Source organism: Pinus tabuliformis, chromosome 5_1 (assembly GCF_031772625.1).
Source record: "Pinus tabuliformis cultivar Carrire ecotype Pingquan chromosome 5_1, CPIR1, whole genome shotgun sequence".
Taxonomy (NCBI): Eukaryota; Viridiplantae; Streptophyta; class Pinopsida; order Pinales; family Pinaceae; genus Pinus; species Pinus tabuliformis.
The window spans coordinates 800,557,858-800,578,318 of NC_142305.1; positions in this window are offsets into that span (position 1 = coordinate 800,557,858).

A 20,461-nucleotide genomic window follows, 5' to 3' on the forward strand; every position below is an offset into this window, starting at 1 on the left:
TTAATAAGAAAACTAACCATTGCAAATATTTCCAAGGAATCATAAACAATTATCTAGCTAAAAATGAAACTTAACTTAGGAAATGAATAAAGGACAAACTTTATTTTTGGGCTATGAGAGTGGGTTCCCCTAATCATGATCCCATAAGGGATATGGGATAGGGGTCACTGTCACTAGCTTTTCTAGTATATTTTTCTTCACCGGAATGCAACACCAATCTACTCTTTAAGCTAATGAAAGCATGGATAAGAAATAACATAATAAACTTTCTAAGATAAACAGAAACAAAAATAAAATTCAGTAGTAAATTACCTTTCTAAGCTAAGAGTACTGGTACAAAGGAGATGAAATTTTGTTGCTAGGGTTGGGCCCTAACAGAAGAGCTTCAACCCTTTGAGTCAACTCAATCATGAATCAAAACAAAATTTCTCATCATCATAAAAATGTCAAATACATCATAACAGTAACAATCAAATGTGCTTCAACTTAATGACCTCTTGGCTATAATAAAACTTTGAATCCTAATGAGTCCCTGCGCTAGCTTATTTATACAAAACTATAGCTACCAACGGCTCCCTAGAAAATAGGGATACTTGACTCCCTAACTTGAGAATAACTTATCCTTGACTAGCACAAGCATGGCTTGCAACGAACTTGGCTTGCTTGGCTACGAGTGACAATGAGTTGATGAGATAAACTAACAGAGTATTTGAATCATCTCAGGATTTAAGGAGGGCGACCACTTTCTATAATCCCTCTTACTTGTTTACTCTGGGAACTTTCACTCAAGTCAACTAAAAAATGCTCCCATTTCCTGCATTTAGAACACATTAGGCCATAGGACATAGTAACTCACTTTTACTCTTGTCACTAAGAAACATATAATAAAATTTGTAAGTTTGAGAAAAGACAATTTAATAAGCTGGAGAGTGGCATTGTGACCCATATAGTTTACCTATTGGTGACCCTCATCATCACCCCCTACTAAAATTGGTTCTCATCCTCTGATCAACCTACTCATCTATATCCATACCCTTCATAGCCTTGGTGGCCTCCTTGACATCCCAAGATTTTGTTGATGGTGTGTCTTCCTGAGGATAGAACCTTGCATTTTTCTCTATCTCTTCCCACTGATTTCTTTCCTCTTCTTTCTTCCTACCTTCCAACAAACCTAACAACAAAGGTGGATTGAAATTAAGTCTAATCAAATTGATATTTAGTCTTTGCGTGGCCTTTTTATGTGGGAGTGATCTCTCTAATTCATTCCTCAATCTCTCAGGAGAGTGATACTCCATGATCTTGAGACTATGTGGCAGGTTATTCCATCTCCTTTGGCATACATGTTGGCTCTCAGTCTCCAATAGTCTTAGAGTGTCCTCAAAATGTGAGATGGGTTGTTCTTGGGTAGTCAGTTATCTCGGTGCAAGTTGAGCATCATGGAAGATGATTTTGTGGTTACTAATTATAGAACTTGAGTTTATTTGCTCTACCCTAATATAGAGGGGTTCCTTTTTCCTCTTTTTATATTATTATCTTCATCTCCTGAGCCCTGGCTCCATGATGACTCATCCATGATGCAATGACCATCAACTTCAAGTCTCCCAACTTTGCATTGGGTCCCAAACATTTAGGTATGTTAAGGCAAGGTTGTGCATGTAGAATTCATATACCTTAGCCTTGTCCTCAAGGGTACTCTTGTCACACCAATCAATGAACTACCTATAATCCTAGAATGGCATGGTCCCTTATTGTGCCAATGTCGTAATTTGGAATTGCATCCATTTGTCCTTGAGGTACAATTCATAGGATTTGGATGGCACTCTGCATTGAAGTGCCTCTATCGAGAGGCTTTCCGTGGTAGCCAATTGGGTCTCCTTTTCTTGAAATTTATTACCCAGTCATGTGTTTTCTACATGCAGTTGTGTTTTCATGGTGTATTCTCTATCTCTCAATTCACTCAAGTCCTTGGCCATATCTAGGATTTTTTCTTCCATAAGGCTCACATCTTCCACTTTCTTTGAATTAACAATCTATATCCATTGATGTGTCCTTCCTCCTTCTTTTTCAAGTTCAAAGAACAAAGAGATTGCAAATTTTTGTGGGATCACACTGCCCCCTTCAATGAACTTGTAGAAGGATCCCAAGTTGGGTTATGGACTAGGCTCCTTTAGCTCTGTAAAGTCTACCTCAACTATCTTTGGAGAAATTCCCCCATCTTGTGCTTGTGGTGTTTCTTCTTTTCCTCCCTTTTCCCCCTCTTGCTCTTCTTGTAACAGATTTTTCCTTTCATGTAACACTTCCAATTTTTCCTGTAGCAATATTTGGGGATCCTAAAACAAGCCTTTTCCTTTTTATTAGAGTGTTACAGGTGCCTTGGGCTACTTAGATGACGCTGACATGGTGATAGGATACCTGACATAGGTAATGGTAGTCTTTGGGGTTTCTCCTGGTGATGTGACTTTCTCAGCCTTCATTCCTAGGCATCTAGATCCTCCTATTTACTTGGTGATTCTTCAAATATAAAGGGGGTTTTTGTGGGGGTCTGTGTCCTCCCCTACTTAATCCTAGTGGTTCTTCTTGTTTTGAGATAGAGGGGAGTGTGTGTCTAACTTTTTGTGTGGATTTGATGGGTGTCCTCAAATCAGCTAAGGCAGCAACTATCTCCATTTCGGCAGGTTCAAGAGATAACCTTCCCTAATTTGGGGATATCTCCTCCTCTTCAAGTGCAATGCTCTTCTCAAGGCTACTCTCTTTCTTCTGCTCCTCCTCTTCTTCTCTCTTTTCTTCTTCCTTCTCTTCTTCCTCTATTTTTCCCATCTATGCCTCTTCTTCTTCTTCTTTTTACCCTTATCCTCTCTCTCCATCTTCTTCTTTACTTGAAGGTGGGTTCTCACCAAGTGCAAGGACTGGGGTCTTAAGGAATGCTTCTCTGTTTATATCTCTGAATGTGACAAGAGGACATATATTCTTGATCTACTCAAAGCATCCTCTACTATCAGCTTGATGAGACCATGGTGTGATAACTGTTATTCCTCTCCCTCCTTCACCTTCTGAATCATGTCTATGATTGATTACAACAAAAAATAGGGTAAAATTAATATTTGGCTATAGGAAGCCTGGTTCAAAATCTCAATTCATGGAGCAACCTTAACCTATATCCATAGAGTACACTTAGTCTCCCTTCACAAGAAATGTATTTAACTATATGGTAGGCTACCTCATCACAGGGATAGGGAAGACTCTCCCTTCTGACCCCATTTGTGTCTTCAATTGGTCTCTAATCATTTTTGAAGAAAAATTTCTTAGCAAAGGTGTTGATGGCCTCATCTTCCATTCTCCAACTGACCCCTAGTGCAAGTGTTGTCACTTTGCTAATTAACTTAGGATTGATGGTAATGGACAACCCACTTAACACAATGATGGCACTTGTTCTTGCTTGAGGTTTTAGTGCCATGGAAAACTCATAATTTATATCATCATCATATCCTTTGTGAAACTCAAAGAAGGCTAACCTGTGATGCATCCTTAAGATGTCTACCACAAGGGGATGAAGGTGGATATATCTGTGTGCTCTCTTATATTGAATCCTCGTCCAATTTTCTTCTTGGTTTCAACTGAATTAAAGAGGTTTTGTAGGTTAGATTCAGTATGAATTTCAAGGTAGATGAGAGCTAAATGTTTTAGTGGATGACTGTAACTACTACAAATCCTTATAGCCACAAATTTTCTCCTTTTATATTCCCAGAATATTTTTAATTCCCAATTTGACTGTAATTACTAAGATAGTGAAGAGTGTATCAGTTATGCAAATCATGTACATAGGAGAGATAAGTCACTTACCTCTCACTGTAATGCTTAGGATTTTTATAATTGAGGACCAAGTTGAGCCTAGGCACACCCTTGAAAATGTCCTCTCGAATTTTAGTGTTTCCTATAGTTGCCTCCAGTAGGATGGCCATAGTAGGGTTTGACTTTTCTTATGGCTTCCCAAGACGGTCGCTATCTCCTTGATTTTCAAATGAGCAAAAAATGCATGAAATTTTGGGGTTTTTGTTCTATTTATGGTTGAGGGTCGGAGCTTTTTGCTGGTTAGTAGTGGTATGAGGTTTTCTAATTAGGGTTGTTAACACACCATTGGTAATCATTCACTTGCTCATTGTGATCATCGCCCACTCCCTCTTAACTGATTTCAACCACCTTTCTAACTAATTCCCACTGATATGACATCCTTACATGGTATGCTAACTGAAATATCTCTTTTCAATCATGACATGAGGGTTCCAAAGTTAACTAGCTGCCTCTAGCTTATAAAAAAGGCATTTCTTCAAAATTTACACATTTTTCATCATATCGTACCTAGGGAAGGGATGAGTAAGTTACCATACCTGAGACTTCCCTTTTTTGATTGGTGCATGCTCGAGTAGTTTCCTTTTGTGCTGTTGCTTAGGAAGTTCTTCCTTACTCTTTCTTTGTGCTTTCCTTTTGGCTTTTGTATAGCTAACCAATTGTCTTGTTCATGTGTTAAGGTGCTTGATATCCTTTTGTTGTTGCTACTACTATCGAGTCTTTCTAGGAAGACCCAGGTTTCCATGGATGATGGTACTCCTCCTCTCTCTGGTTGGGAAGACAGGCTGAGTTTCAGGCTAGTTGTAGTAGTGGTAGAAGCTGCTACAGGAGATCCTGTAGCTGATACAAGAGATCTTGTAGCTGCTACAGGAAATCCTACAACATCCCCTTTTTCTTCCTTTTCAAGGTTTTATTCTTAGAGAGATGGTGAAAAGTGGTCTACGGTTTGGATGATGATAGAGGAGTTATGATGAAGTAGTGAAGGGCTATGGAAATAGAGGACCTGCCCTCCATTTTTTTCTTATATTTGTTTTTGACATTTTCCTATTTTTTTTAATGAGATAGAGCTAGATATGGGTATTGTGATTTCAATCAAGGATTCATGAGTGATAGGTGAGTGGTTTTATGAGTTGTATGGTTCCTAATAAACCTAGAATAGGCATCCACGATGATTTTCTTATCCGATCTTCTTTCCTGTAGCATTTCAGGACATCCTGTAGTGCTACAGGAACTTCATGTAGCAGCTATAGGAACTTCTTGTAGTAGCTATAGGACATCATGTAGCACACCAGAAAATGCTAAAAAAACTTATTTTTGAGGCCTAATAATGGATATGAGTCAAAGGGACATTGTTGGAATGGATAAGATTGAGTGGATGGAGGGAAAAATGGAATGAAATTGAGCATATTGTCCTTGTAGCTATTGCCATTGTCTTCAAAACCTGCAAAATGACAAGATTCATTAATGGAAAGGTTGGAGTTCCGTGTCATGGTATTTTTTGTGTTTTTTCCCTCTTTTCCTTCTCTCTTTTTTTGGGGACACACAAGTTGTCTCACGAGAGGTTTTCAACCTACTTTCCCACCCTGGGCATCTCAGGGTAGTATTTCATTGAGGGATCTTTTATTTATCTTTTTCTCTTTTTTTTTCACTCCTGGGATTCCTCGAAGAGGTTTTCAACATAAGATCTGACCCTATATGCCTCATAGATGTATTTATCTAGGCCTCTTATTGTAATTTTTTTTCCACAAATATTTTTTTTTTCAAAAATTATGTGACTTGGAAGCTAGGATACTTCCAATCACATTTACCTCTTTGCTAATGGTGGTGATGAAATATTTCCTAGACAAAGATATTTTTTTCATCCTTCACCTTGTACCCATTAAGAAGCAAGGGAATACCTTACTCATCAATGGTCTTGATTTGAATATCTCCATTATTATGGCACTTCGCTATCAGGTATGTGCCTAACTAGATTGCCATCAATTTTCCTTTGAAGTCCTTGAACCTGGAGTCATATAGCAGATCCCTATCCCCTTCTTGAAAAAGCTTTTCCTTGATGTTGTTGTCATGCCAACTTTCCTCTGTACTTTGATAACTTATGTGTGTAGGAGGGCCTACATCCTTAATTCATCTCGACCATTCAACTCGATAAGCCACTCTTGTTCTGCCATTTTAAAAAACAAATCCAAATATGCTTCCATTCTCAAGGTGTTGTACTCAAACTCAATGGAGAGAAGAGCCTTCTTTCAATAGACCAAGTCATAAGGAATGAAACCAATAGTTTTCTTCCAAGTTGTATTGTAGGCCCAAGTGACCTGAGTTAGTGTGACTAACCAATCCTTTCTATCATTGTTCACAACCCTGATGAGGATGCCTTCTAATTCCGTGTTAGTGACCTCTACTTGTCCATTGGTCTTAGGATAATAGGAAGTATATGTTTTTTCCTTTATCCCATGTTATCTTAACTATTTTTATCAGATGTGATGTGAACTGAGCTCCTTGATCAGTGAATATATCTTTAGGGTACCCAAATTTGTAAAACACATTTTCCCTCAAGAACTAAACCCTTTTATCCTCTGTTTTTATTTTGACAACCTTGGTCTCAACCCACTTTGTCAAATAATCAGTGCATGCAATTATGCAATTTTTTGTCGTGATGGTGGATCAATTGTAGGTTTTCCCATCCTTTGGCATTGATCACATCGATTGGTGTACCCTTGGGAGTAGGTTTTCCCATCCTTTGGCATTGATCACATTGATTGGTGTACCTTCTTGCATCTTAGTGCAGAGTGGGCCAATATTAGCTAGCTTGCAATACCTTGAAAGCTTTTCTCTTTCTAGCAAAGTAACATCCACAAGGCCCATCATCACAAGCTAAGAGGATGTCAAGGACTTCCTCTTCCCTGACACACCTCCTCAAGATTTTATTTGGGCCTAGTTTAAGGAGATTTGCTCCAATCCAAGTGAATGGGGTGCTCTTCCTTAAAATATTTCTCTTCTCCCTCAATGAAAGATGTGGAGGGAACTTTGTAGCAACCAGGTACTTGGCTATGTCAGCAAACCATGGAGAGAGAACTGAAATAAAAAATAGGTGTTCATATGGAAACTAGTCATCAACCACCCCTTCTTCACCTGTAGGCAAAGCAAGCCTATAAAAAAAATATGCAACTATATTTTCTTTACTTGGCTTATCAATGATGGTTAAATCAAACTACTGCAACAAAAGAAACCATCTAATAATTCTAGAATTCACATTAGGCTTGTTCATTAAGTACTTGATAGTAGCATGGTTAGTATGCACAAAGGTTTGATAACCAGTGATGTAGTGTCTAAATTTATTCAAGGAATGGACAACAGCTATGAGTTCCTTATGAGTCACAGTGTAGTTCAATTCAACCTTAGATAGATTTTTCCTAATGGACTAAATGGCATAAGGCAACCTGTCATCTATCATTCCTAGAGCTTCTCATACAACTTTGATAGATGGATTAGCATGGATGTGGAAAGGAAGAGACCAATTTGGGCCTCTAAGTATGGGCGCAATAGTCAACTCATCCTTCAGTATTTCTAGGGCCTCTTGGAAACTATCTGGCAAGAAAAATTGACAGTCCTTGGCGAGTAGTCCAAAAAATGGTGAGGCTACTTTGCTGTAATCTTTGAGAAATATCCTATATTATTTAGCTAAGCTCGAGAAACGTCTAACATCCATTTTATTTTGAGGAGTAGAGACCCTTTTATAATGAAAATTTTAATTGGGTCCACTTGTATTCCTTCCTTGGATATTAAATGACCCAAAACAGTCCCTACATTCATCAAGAATTCACACTTCTTATGACTACATGATAAGCTCATTTGAATGCACTTGTCTAGTAATTTAACCAAGTTAGAGAGAGAATCCAGGCAGTCACGCCCATAGGGAGTGAAATCATCCATATAGGTTTATACAGAGTCATGGACTAGCTTAGTAAATATGCTCATAGCTTCCCTTTGAAAAGTGGCAGGGGTATTACACAATCCATAACGAAGGACCCTATAAGAAAAAGTATCCAAAGGAAAAGTGAGGGTGGTGTTATCTTCATTCTATGGTTTGATCTGGATGTGATTGTAACCCCTTAATCCATCCATGGAAGAGAAGAACTTCTTCCTTGAAGGCCATCCAAGTCTTGATCAATGAAATGTAGAGGAAAATGGTGTTTTCTGGTGGCTTTGTTTAACTCTCTATAATCCACATGGATCATCCACTTTCCATTCTTCTTTGGGACCAAAACTAGAGGGGACACCCATTCACTATCTGATATGGGGTAAATGAACCCTACATCCAACAATTTCTACAACTCTTCCTTCATTATGTCTTTGAGGGTTGGGTTCATTCTCCTCTAAGGTTGACGCACTGGTTTTCATCCTTTCTTGATGTAGATGTGGTGAGTGCACACCGAAGGATGCACTCCCTTTATTTCATTATAGCTCTAGGAAAAATCATCCAAGTGTTGTCTCACCATGTTCTACAAATTCTCCTCTTGGTTTCCTGAGAGGGGTTGATTTTCAATGTTTTAGATGGACCAGATTCTACTATTTGGACATGAGTAGGACTAGGGTCAACTAGGCATAAATCAGTCCAAGGTTTATCCTCAGATTCCTTCACCAGCTCATCAAGAGGCATGGTGTTGGGTGGATGTGTATGGAGGATTTGATCAATAAGATCATCTTCTTGAGGTTCCCCCTTCCTATAATAAAGTCTAGGGTAAAAATTGGATAGGATGTATTATGATATACTTCATATTCATCTTCCTCTTCCAACCATTAGGGTAGGTTATGCTCTAGGCATGGTTGAGCCGGAGGTCACAATACCAACTGTCTAGACAAATGCCGATTCTTAATGGTCATGTTCCCAACTCTGCAACTTATGTAAGCATCAACAATGACTAGCCATGGTATTCCAAGGATGAGAATATAACCATTCAGTTTGGTCTTGGGATGGAGAACTAAGAAGTCAACAAAATACTCTAAGGAATCAATAGAGACCATTACATCCTCAAGAACTCTCGAGAGCTATTGTGGACCTATCTGCAAGTTGCAGTAATATTGTGGTCTCCTTAGTTTTCACATTAATGGAAGCCCTGTGATCAATAAAGGTGTGAGGGACAATGATGCCATCAATGTGCACATCTACCACAAGGCTTACAGGGTCTAGATACTTTGGGAAAATTACTCTCCTTAGCATTAGGTGAGACAATTGACCAATGGCGTTGATGGTATGGGTGTCTTTCTTTCTCCTCCTAGGATGTTTGAATCATTTCACCTTGATTAGCTTGTTTTAGATGGGGAAATCATTGATGGGTTAGAGAAGTGGGATTTTGAAACATGTTTTTCAATTATCCCAAAGGTTCAGTCTCTTCTATGGTGTGTTGGTTAGGATAGATCAATATTTCAAGAGAAGTAGGTGGATTAGCTTTTGGAACACTGTTTCTTTTCCTTCTCAAGCTCCTTGGGTGGAGGTGGAGGTTGGTTATCTGGTAGCACTCTTCCAAACCTAAGGTGCATTTCTTGAATCTACGCAACATAGGTAGGGTAAGATGTCTCCCCACTATAGACCTATTGTGCTTGTTTGTTGTTGAGGTTCAAATTTGGTTGGGAAGGTATATGAGGTTGCATGGGTTGATTAGGATGAATTAGTTGTGGCTGAGATGGAGGTGGAGGTAGTAAAGTAGGAGGTTGGTGGAATTGATACCTCCAATCTTATGATAGGGTATTCCATTGAGGATGTGGAGAAGCATATGGCTGAAATGATTGTTTGGTAGGTTTGGAAGGGTAAGGAGGTGCATAAGACCAAGGAGAAGGTGTGTACCATGAAGGGTGAGTAGGAGAACACCAAGGTGAAAGGAATGCATTCTGATTGGGATGGTAGTAGGATTAGGATGCACCCTCCATGCCCTGTCGGTATGGCCTAGGTCCTTGAGGCCTCCTTTGGTTGATATAATAGAGTTGCTCAACCATACCTTCACCTCCTTGGTATACAACGTTCAATCTAGTAAGAGAAGGTAACTTATATATGGAATGGCTTTCCTCATAGACTGACCACACCTCTATAACATTTAGTGGACATTCATTTTCGGGATGCCTCCTAGTGCATTTATGGAAAAAGATAGCTAAACCTCTCTCTATTTCCTCTTGTTTCCTCTTGATCTGAATAGTATCCATTTGTAGAGAAAGGTTTGTAACATTTCACTTTTAAAGTCCCCCAACATGTTTCCAATTTCACTCTTGATAGATGTGTTGGATGAAGAAGAATTGGCCAAATCTTGACTAGCCCTACCCTTCTTTCTAGTAGCCCTAGAATGGCTTTTGAACATTGTCTTGATATCCTTATAGGGTAGCTGATAAATTTCCCCTCCGGGTAGCGTGTTTAGGGTCTCCATTATGTCCTCCTTGATTCCTCTAGGAGGGATTGACTTGAGTGATTTAGGATCAAGGGTGCATCTGGCCCTTTTTTAAATGAGTTGGAACCTTTCCTCATAATCCTCCAGGGATTCATAACATCCTAGGGTCATCCTAAAGATTTCATCTTTGGTGTCTTTGGACCTACAATAGTCCCTGTACTTTTTGTGTAAGGAATGTTGAATTTGAGCCCAAGTAGTGATGTTATCCCTAGGTAGATGCATGAACGAGTGCAATGTTGCATCCTTGAGGGTGGATGGGAACAATTTCAACTTCTGGTCATAAAAGGTATAACCATATGTTCTCCAGATGATAAGAAACTCAAACACGTGGGTATCATGGTCCTCTAAGGTTAGGTCATGGAAGTGAGGAAGGGAAGAGGGACTTATGTTTTCCATCCTAGTATCTCCATTATTCTCTTTGATGGGAAAAGCACCCTCATTTTTGTTTTCAACCTCATTTCTATTTTAAGACATGGTTTAAGTGTGTGGAATGGAATATTATTATTTTCCACAATATTCTCTTCAAATATTTTGGGTTGTTCTCTTAAGGGGTCTTCTAACTCTCATGTAGTTAGAGAGGGAAGCTAACAGTCACTGAACAAGAGGGAAGGTTGACTTTTTGATGGTGTGTGGGTGTTTGGCAATAATTTCCCTAAAGTTTCTCTACTTCTTCGAGGTATGAAAGAAATATATTTTTTCTTTTATGAGTTTTTTCAGAACTAAATGCAAGATAGAAAGGAAAGAAATAGTGATATCTATCTAGAAAATGGAAAATAGAAAGAAAAAGAAGAAATTACATCTACCTATACACCATTAGGGTTATAGACCATTCCTCTATTTGACTAAAGAGAGTTTGACTCCAAATAGTGGAATGTAAAACTAGTTCTAGTCCATGAAAAGTAAATGCTTGTCAATTTAGGAAATGAAAGTTGCTAACATGTAAATATTATGATATTACATAAATCATCTAGTTATTAAATGATACAAATCCCTTGTAGGAAAGAAACTATGCTAACGTTGCACTTGATCATCTAGCTACCAGAACTACTTGAAAATTGGAAGTTATTCTATCATCTCAAAATCCAAACATGCATGCATTAATTATCTCATTCACACTTGCGAAATAGATAAAAGTCCTAATTGCTAAATTCAGAAATATAAAAGCTAATCCTATCTAATATTCTAGGAGGGAAAGGAATGAAAAGGCTGGCATAGGTGGTACTTCTGGTCATGGAGTCCAAGTTGATCGATTAACCTACTACTACACTACGCTATACTACCATTTCAGGTCAAAACAAGGTCAAAATAGGTAGTTATAGGTTTGATACAGGAAAGTGCTATAGGATGTCCTAAACTGCTATAGGATGTCCTGTACAACTACACTAAGTTGCATGAGAGATTTTGAAGGACAATAATGGTGAGATGAAGTGTTGGAAAGGTGAATGAAATTTGTGTAAGTTGTAGGGGAGGTGACCATCACCCAAGGCCAAGCCCATCACTCCAAGAAGGCTGGATTTTCTTAAGACAACTTGCCCACTGTGGTTGGAAAACAAAGGGTTGGAATATGGCTGGTATGGATCAACAAAATGTGGAGAAGACCTAGGTGGAGTTGGTTCGAGGTGTCCCTTCTTGCAGATCAATAGTCCCTGCAATAAAATATGCTTCTCTTCTTATTTACAAATTATTTCATGTCAACACGGAAAATAGGAGTTGAATTTATAAATTCTAACCTAACTATTGTTAGAGACTAGATCGATGGAATGGACTACCTTCTAAGCTACCATAATCTTAAGAAGAAAATGAGCGACTGCAAATATTTCCCTGGAATCATAAAAATTTATCTAGCGAAACATGAAACTTAATTTGGGAAATGAATAAAGGACAAAATTTGTTTTTTGGCTATGAGAGTGGGGTATTGTTATGAAACCAACTCAAGAAAAAGATAGAAAAGATAGATCAACGCCTTAGAATTCAGCCTCTTCGAGGGGGCAACCTCCTTTACATTACATAAATGAACAATTCTTGGATGATTCAAATGACAAAACCTCCTTTCTATATATAGGAGTCTAAGGAGTCACAATATAACCCAATCGACCTAATAATAATAATATAAAGCCACAAAAATAACAACAGAGGGATTCTATGGGGCACAGTAATAACAATATGGGGATAATAGGGGCACAACAATATTAATAAGGGGTACAACTACAATAGTAATGGGGTAATCACTAGTATTATAGGGACCCAACATGCCCCTCTCCTTCAAAAAAGTGTTGTCCTCAACGCTTGAGAAGTTCTGGATGCTTCTGTATAAAATTCTCATCCTCCCATGTGGAATCTTTAGCGGATAAGTTCTTCCACTTGATAAGATACTCCGAAATTGACCAATTTCGTAGCTGTCGAGTTCTTGTTTCTATGACTGCTTCCAGTTCCAATATAATTTTTCCTTCCTCGTCAAGTTCTGGCAATATTGTTTGAACTGGGAGCTTGTCGCCTATAACCTTCTTTAAACATGAAACATGGAAAACTGGGTGCAATCGAGAAGCTGCAATTTGTATGCCATAGTACCAATATTTTGCAACACCTTGTATGGACCATAATACTTTGGTGATAATTTATTATCCTTCTTAGCTTGCTTGAGGGACATTTGCTTATATGGTTGTAGTCGTAGGAATACCCAATCACCTACATCAAAACTTCTTTCGCTACGATGTTGATCTGCCTGTTGTTTCATTCTATTCTGTGCCAACACGAGGTTATCCTTTAAGAGTTGGAGGACTTGTTGTTGATCTTCAATGTGATGTTCCACTGCTTGAACCTTAGAATTTTCTCTTAAATATGATGTGATGGATGGTGGTTGATACCCATAAAGTGCCATAAATGGGGTCATTTTTGTTGTTGTATGAAAGGAAGTGTTATACCACCATTCAGCCAGAGGCAACCATTTGACCCATTGTGTCTGTTTATCAGATACAAAGCAACGAAGATATCCTTCCAAACATTTGTTTACTATCTTAGTTTGCCCATAAGATTGAGGATGATAAGATGAGCTATGAGCTAACTAAGTACCAAGACAAGAAAATAATTCTGTCCAAAAATTTCGAGTGAAAATGGGATCTCTGTCACTTACAATAATCTTTGGGTTTCCATGTAGCTTTTGAATTGTTTCCATAAATGCAGTAGAAACTGTACTGGCTTTAAATGGATGTGATAATGCACAAAAGTGTGCATACTTGGTAAGTCTGTCAACTACCACCATGATGACACTCTTTCCCTCAGACTTGGGTAAACCTGTGATAAAATCCATTGAAACCTCCTCCCAATGTTGGCTTGGAATGGATAAAGGTTGTAATAGACCCGGTGTCTTAATTGTTTCAAATTTATTTTGTTGGCAAACCAAACATTCTGCCACAAACTTTTGAATATCTAATTTAAGGCCATCCCAAAAAAATTCCTTCTTAACCCTGTGGTATGTTTTTAAAATTCCGAGTGCCCTCCTAAGGGAGAAGTGTGCAATTCCATAAGAATCTTTTGTTTTGGCTGGGAATTCTTACAGAGGTATAAGTGATCTTTGTACCATAACGAATCATTTTGCCACCTAAATGTATCAGACATACTGGAATCTTGTTGTAAATTTTCAATAAGTGCCCACACTTCTTCGTAATTATTCCATTCCTCCCTTGCTTCGTTTATCCAATCTGGTTGGATAATAGAAATGGCGCACAACAATGCTTCCACATCCTCATCCTTTCTTGAGAGTGCATCTGTCACCACATTTTTCTTCCCTTTTTTGTAGATGATTTCAAAGTCATAACCCAACATCTTTGTGACCCACTTTTGTTGCTCTTCAGAGGATAATCTTTGTTCTAAAAAGTATTTAAGGCTATCATGATCTGTTTTTCCCTTGAAGTGTCTTCCCATTAGGTAGGGTCGCCATTTCTTAAGTGCATGGAGTATTGCCAACATTTCCTTCTTATAAATAGCTTTGTCTAAAAACTTTCCCTTGATTGGACGACTTTCAAAAGCAATGGGTCTTTCATCTTGCATTAAAACAGCACCAATTCCATTTCCTGAAGCATCACATTCCACAATAAAGGTTTTTGTTAAGTCCGGTGCAGCTAAGACTGGTGCTTGGCACATTGCCTCTTTAAGATGTTCGAATGCCTTTGTTGCTTCTGGAGTCCATGAAAATGCATCTTTCTTCAATAATGTTGTTAGAGGTGCTGCTATTCTCCCATAATTCTTAACAAACTTGCGATAATACCCTGTCAACCTGAGAAATCTTCGCAGATGCTTTATGGATGTGGGAATTTTCCATTCCTTAATGGCTTTAATTATGCTAGGGTCTACCTTAACTCCTTCATGAGATACAATATGACCCAAATATTCCACCTCTTGTACTCCAAAGAAACATTTGGATCTTTTTGCATATAATTGTTTCTGCTCCAATAGTTGTAGCACCCTATCAACATGTTCAACATGATCCTTCCAAGACTTGCTGTAGATTAGTATATCATCAAAAAATACTAACACAAATTTTCTAAGGAATGGTTTGAAAATTGAATTCATCAAACCTTGAAATGTTGAAGGTGCATTGGTAAGGCCAAAAGGCATGACCAAAAATTCATAATGACCTTCATGAGTTCTAAATGCTGTTTTCGGAATGTCTTCAATCTTCATCTTGATTTGATGATATCCTGAACGAAGATCCAACTTGGTGAAGTAAATTGATCCATGCAATTCATCCAGTAATTCATCAATGATAGGAATGGGAAACTTATCTTTAATAGTGAGCTTGTTGAGCTCCCTATAATCTGGACACATGCGCCATGATCCATCCTTCTTGTGCACCAATACGACTGGAGCAGAGAAAGAACTTTGACTTGGTTGAATTATACCAGCCTCTAGCATTTCTGCAACCATACGTTCAATTTCACTCTTTTGGGCATAGGGATATCTGTACGGCCTGATGTTTGCAGGAACACTTCCTGGAATCAGATGAATAGCATGATCATGATCACGAATAGGTGGGAGACCTTTGGGAGTCTCAAATACCTTGGAATGATTGTCCAAGACTTTTTAGAGATTTGGAGAAATAGATGATTCCACTGTGGACACATCTAGCGAACATAATTGTGCAATTACACTTCTTTTTTCCTTTTTTAGAAGCTTTGTCATACCATTAGAGCTAATTATCTTTCCTGGTTTCCCTGCAATACCCCTTAATTCAACTTCGTTTCCTTCCACAAAAAATTTCATGAAAAGTTCTTGAAAATTAAAAGCTATTGTACCCAAGGATTGTAGCCATTGGACTCCTAGTACAACATCAGCACCTCCCATTGGAATGGAAAGCATTGGGCTAGTCAATACATATTCTCCCATGGATCGCTTGATATTATGGCACTTTCCTGAGCAATTTATTGTTCCTCCATTTGCAACCATCACTTGACACTCTGGTGCTGGATATAAAAGCAATTCAATTCTCTTGCTACCTTACAATGAATAAAATTGTGGGTGCTTCCTGAATCAATCAACACTATTACCTTTTTCTTCTTGATTTGTCCTTCTATCTTGATGGTTTGAGGAGTGGTAATTCCCACCAATGCATTACAAGATATGGTTGGATTCATTTCTTCTTTATCTAGGCTTTGTTCCTGGAGTATATCCTCTTCTTTTGACCTTTCTTGCTCCTTTTCTTCTTCCTCTTCACAATCTATGTAGAATAATTTCTTCTCAGCACACTTATGACCTTTAGTGTATTTGCTATCACAACTGTAACAAAGCCCTTTTGCTCTTTTTTCTTCCAATTGTTGTGGTGTCAACCTTATAGGTTGTGGAAGACTAGTGGCAACAACACTTCCGTCTTTATAGTTGTGAGTGGTATGCTTCCTGGTTGCCATAATTTTGCTTTCCATTTTTCTTGCTAACCTGAATGCCTTCTCTAATGAATCAGGTTCCCAAAGGTGAACATCATGTTGGATATTATACTTTAAAGACCTTATGAACACATCAATCCTATGCTCCTCTGGAATATCTTTTACCCTTATGTTCAATTTTTGGAACTCCTCAATGTGCTCCATTATTGAACCCTTTTGTTTGAGACTTATCAATTGGCTAAAAAAAGTGTTGCTTTTTGTATCCTCATAATGTGCTATCAATTCTTTCGTAAAAATTGCCCAAGTGATAAATTGTTTACGAGAGAAAAACCATTGATACCATACAAACTGATTTGGTTCCAAATATAAAGTTGTAATACGTACCTTTTGTGTGTTTTGCACATTATTGAGATCGAAAAATTGCTCCATCTGTAATATCCATGTTGTGGGATCCTTGCCATCAAACTTCCTCATATCGATTTTTGGAATATGGTGGGTCTTTGATCCAACATTAGAGTCTATGGAATCATGATTAACATTTCTTTTGTTCTCATCATGAGTTTCCTTTACTACCCTTTCATCATTAGTGACCCTTTCTTGTAGCAACTTATTCATATTTATCTTCAATTCTTCCATGTCTGTCTTCAAATCTATCTTCAAATCATCCATCTTAGCTTCCACATCATTTATCTTAGCTTCTACACATTTATTTAAATAATCCATCTTACCTTCTATGCCTTTCTTTAAACCATCCATCTTAGATTCTGTTCCTTTCTGTGCAAGGGACAGTTGTTGCACTTGGTCTTGTAATTTTGATATATCATGTTGCATTTCTTCCTCTTCTTCATGAGTCATGCTAGAGCTTTCAAGTTCCTTACTAGGTGTTTGCATTTTCTTTCCTCGGGGCATCAGTTATCCATAATAATGCTCTACTATTCCCTTTGAATTCCTTTGAAATAAATTTTCAAACCAAGCTTAAGCAAAAATTTAAGAAAATCTACACATCTTTTTTCACTTTGTAGGAGATCGATATTGCCTCTGATGTATATTTGTACTTTCGAATCATCTAGATCTGAATTTGTGACCTACCGTAGCACTCTGTGTCCTCTTTCCAATGCCACAAGTCTGACCCAAATTGGATTCTCCAAGGAAGAGTTATGCGAAATCTCCCACAGTGACTCGATTATAGACTAGTTCAGTAGAGCGAACTTGTACGACCTGCCACGAGTCACTGTTTCAACCTTTTGATCTGAAAAATTCATACAAGAAACTACATTCTGTCCTTTTTCTGTACCTTCTTACAAAATTTCAATCCGATCCCCAGAGAGAAAGTTATGACGCTTTTCCCCAGGTCACCTGTTTGGAATGTAATTCAGGAGTCTGCAAAAAGTCCAACTTCCTAAGATCATATCTCCGCAAATATAGCGCCAACAGCTTTGAAATTTGGACTCGAGGTTTAGTGTGATTTCTTCTCAAATGGGTTTTTTTGCAGCTCTTGAAACATCGCAGAAAAATGTTATAGCGAAAATGCCATGATGACCTGTTTCGAGCAGCGAAACCCTAGAATCCAAAGCTCTGATACCAAATGTTATGAAACCAGCTCAAGAAAAAGATAGAAAAGATAGATCAACGCCTTAGAATTCAGCCCCTTCGAGGGGGAAACCTCCTTTACATTACATAAATGAACAATTCTTGGATGGTTCAAATGACAAAACCTCCTTTCTATATATAGGAGTCTAAGGAGTCACAATATAACCCAGCCAACCTAACAATAGTAATATAAAGCCACAAAAATAACAATAGAGGGATTCTATGGGGCACAGCAATAACAATATGGGGATAATAGGGGCACAACAATATTAATAAGGGGTACAACTACAATATTAATGGCGTAATAACTAGTATTATAGGGACCCAACAGGTACCCTAATCATGATCCCATAAGGGAGATGGGATAGGCGTCACTGTCACAAGCATTTCTGGTATATTTTCCATCAATAGACTGCAACACCCATCTACTCTTTAAGACAATGAAAGCATGAATAAGCAATAACTTAACCAACTTTCTAAGATAAACATAAAAAAAAATAAAGTTCAACAGTAAATCAACATTCTAAGATAAGAATATAGATACAAAGGGGAGGAACTTTTGCTGCTAGGGTTGGTCCCTAACCCAAGCTCCGCAGCATGAGTCAACCCAGTGCTAGATCAAAACATGTTTTCTCATTATCATAAAAATGTCAAATACATCATAACAATAATAGTGAAATGTGCTTTAGCTTATTGGCCTCTTGGCTACAATAAAACTTTGAATTCTAATGAGTCCCTTAGCTTTCTTATTTATACAAAACTATAGATTCCAATAGATCCCTATAAAATAGGGATACTTGGCTCCCTAACTCGAGAATAAATTTTCCTTGACTAACACTACTTTGGTTTCCAATGAACTCATCTTGCTTGGCTGTTAGTGATACTCAGTTGATGAGATGGAGTGGGAGAATCTTCAAATGATATGAGAGGTTAAGGAGGGAGACCACTTCCTAAAATATATCTTTCTTTCCTACTCTGAGTCTTTGCACTCAAGTCAACTCCAAACTGCTCCCATTTCCTGCATTTAAAACACATTAGGCCATAGGACATAGTAACTAACTTTTACTCTTCTCACTAGGAAAAATATAATAAAATTTGTAAAGAAATCTGAGAAAAGAGAATTTAATAAGTTGGAGAGTGGAATTGTGGCCCATATAGTTTACCTATTGATGAGCCTCATCAATATAGTTTATCTAGGATTGAAGGATTAGATTTGAAGCTGAATGGGATAGATCTCTGAATTGACAAACACACGGTTTCAGTGTTCCCTGAACTAGACTGAGGATCATGAAGACATTGGCCTAGTAACTCCTAAACCAGACTATGGGTTGTAGTAAAACGATATTGCATGCCTCGGTTGGCATAGGAATCCTTGGTGGTGAATGGAAGGATATACGATAAATCCAAGAGGTAGATTTCTCACTAATGGGCATAGCAATCCCTAGATCAGACTATGGATACATGGTAAATCCTAAGAGATTAGGAGGTGCTCAAATTCCTCACTGTGTAGGCAAAGAACTCTGATGGTATCCATGTTGATTGGTGTTTTGCAGTGTTCTATGAGTCCCACATTCATGCTTCGAATATGGCACAGGGGTGATTGGCTGAAGAGAGACTTGTCTCATCCAATCTATTGTCGAGTGGAACGTGGTAGTCCCATCTCTCGTTGGTTCATTGTATTCGTTAATGAGAATTTCATTCCCTTGATTTTAATGTGTAAATGTATTGAAGTATAGGTGTGTTTTGATGGCTGATATGTTTATGGTATTTATGTTCTGATTATGCTAGTTATAGGTATATTTTATGACAGTAACTATGTATGGATATCAACATGCTTTTACTTGTACATGAATAGATAATGTGACTATGACCTAATAGATGATAGGGCAAAAATTGACATGAGGGAAAAATGGTTCATAGTGATTGTCAGATAGGTATGAGATCCCTACAATTAATTTTGTTGTTTACATGTATAGGTTAGATGTTGATGATGTGTTTCACAAAATGCTTGTCATGGCTAGTAGGGGTATAGTTATGGTATTGTTCATTTTATTTCCCTTTCATAATTTTTTCTTTGTATTTTTACTAATTCTAAGCTTTCACCCATTCAATGAAGTGTCCTAGGCTTTAGGCCTGAAAAAGTGGCTTAAATCCCATGGTCGATCGCAGAAAGCTTGAAATTTTCATTTCTAGTCACTAGCAGGCAAGCCTATGAGAGTGACTTTAGGTTGTTGGTTGCTCCCTAGCCCATAGCATGAGGGGAATATGGCCTCAAAGATCCAGAACAATAGTGGGATCCATGGACAGGTTGTCAGATTGGCTAACTTGTCTCCTAAGGCTTCTGTTTATGATGTTTGATGACTGTGTGTGATGTTCCATCAATTCCACTTCCTTAAGGTCACATAGGAGGTCGTATATGATCATAGTAGTCTATCATCTTATGTTTACCCCAGTTGGCATGGTTACTTGGGTGGATCTGGGAGGAGGGTGTTACACTATGCTACCAAGGAAGACCAAGATTGGACAAGGTTTTGGAAATATGTGGCTTTGTTGATGCAGACTGGGCTAAAGATATGGATAAGAGAATATCTACAAGTGGGTATGTGTTTAACCTATTTTGAGGTGGAGTCAGTTGGATGAGTAAGAGATAGTCTGTACTGGCACTTTCAACTACAAAGGAAGAATACATGGCAGCCACTCATGCAAGAAAGG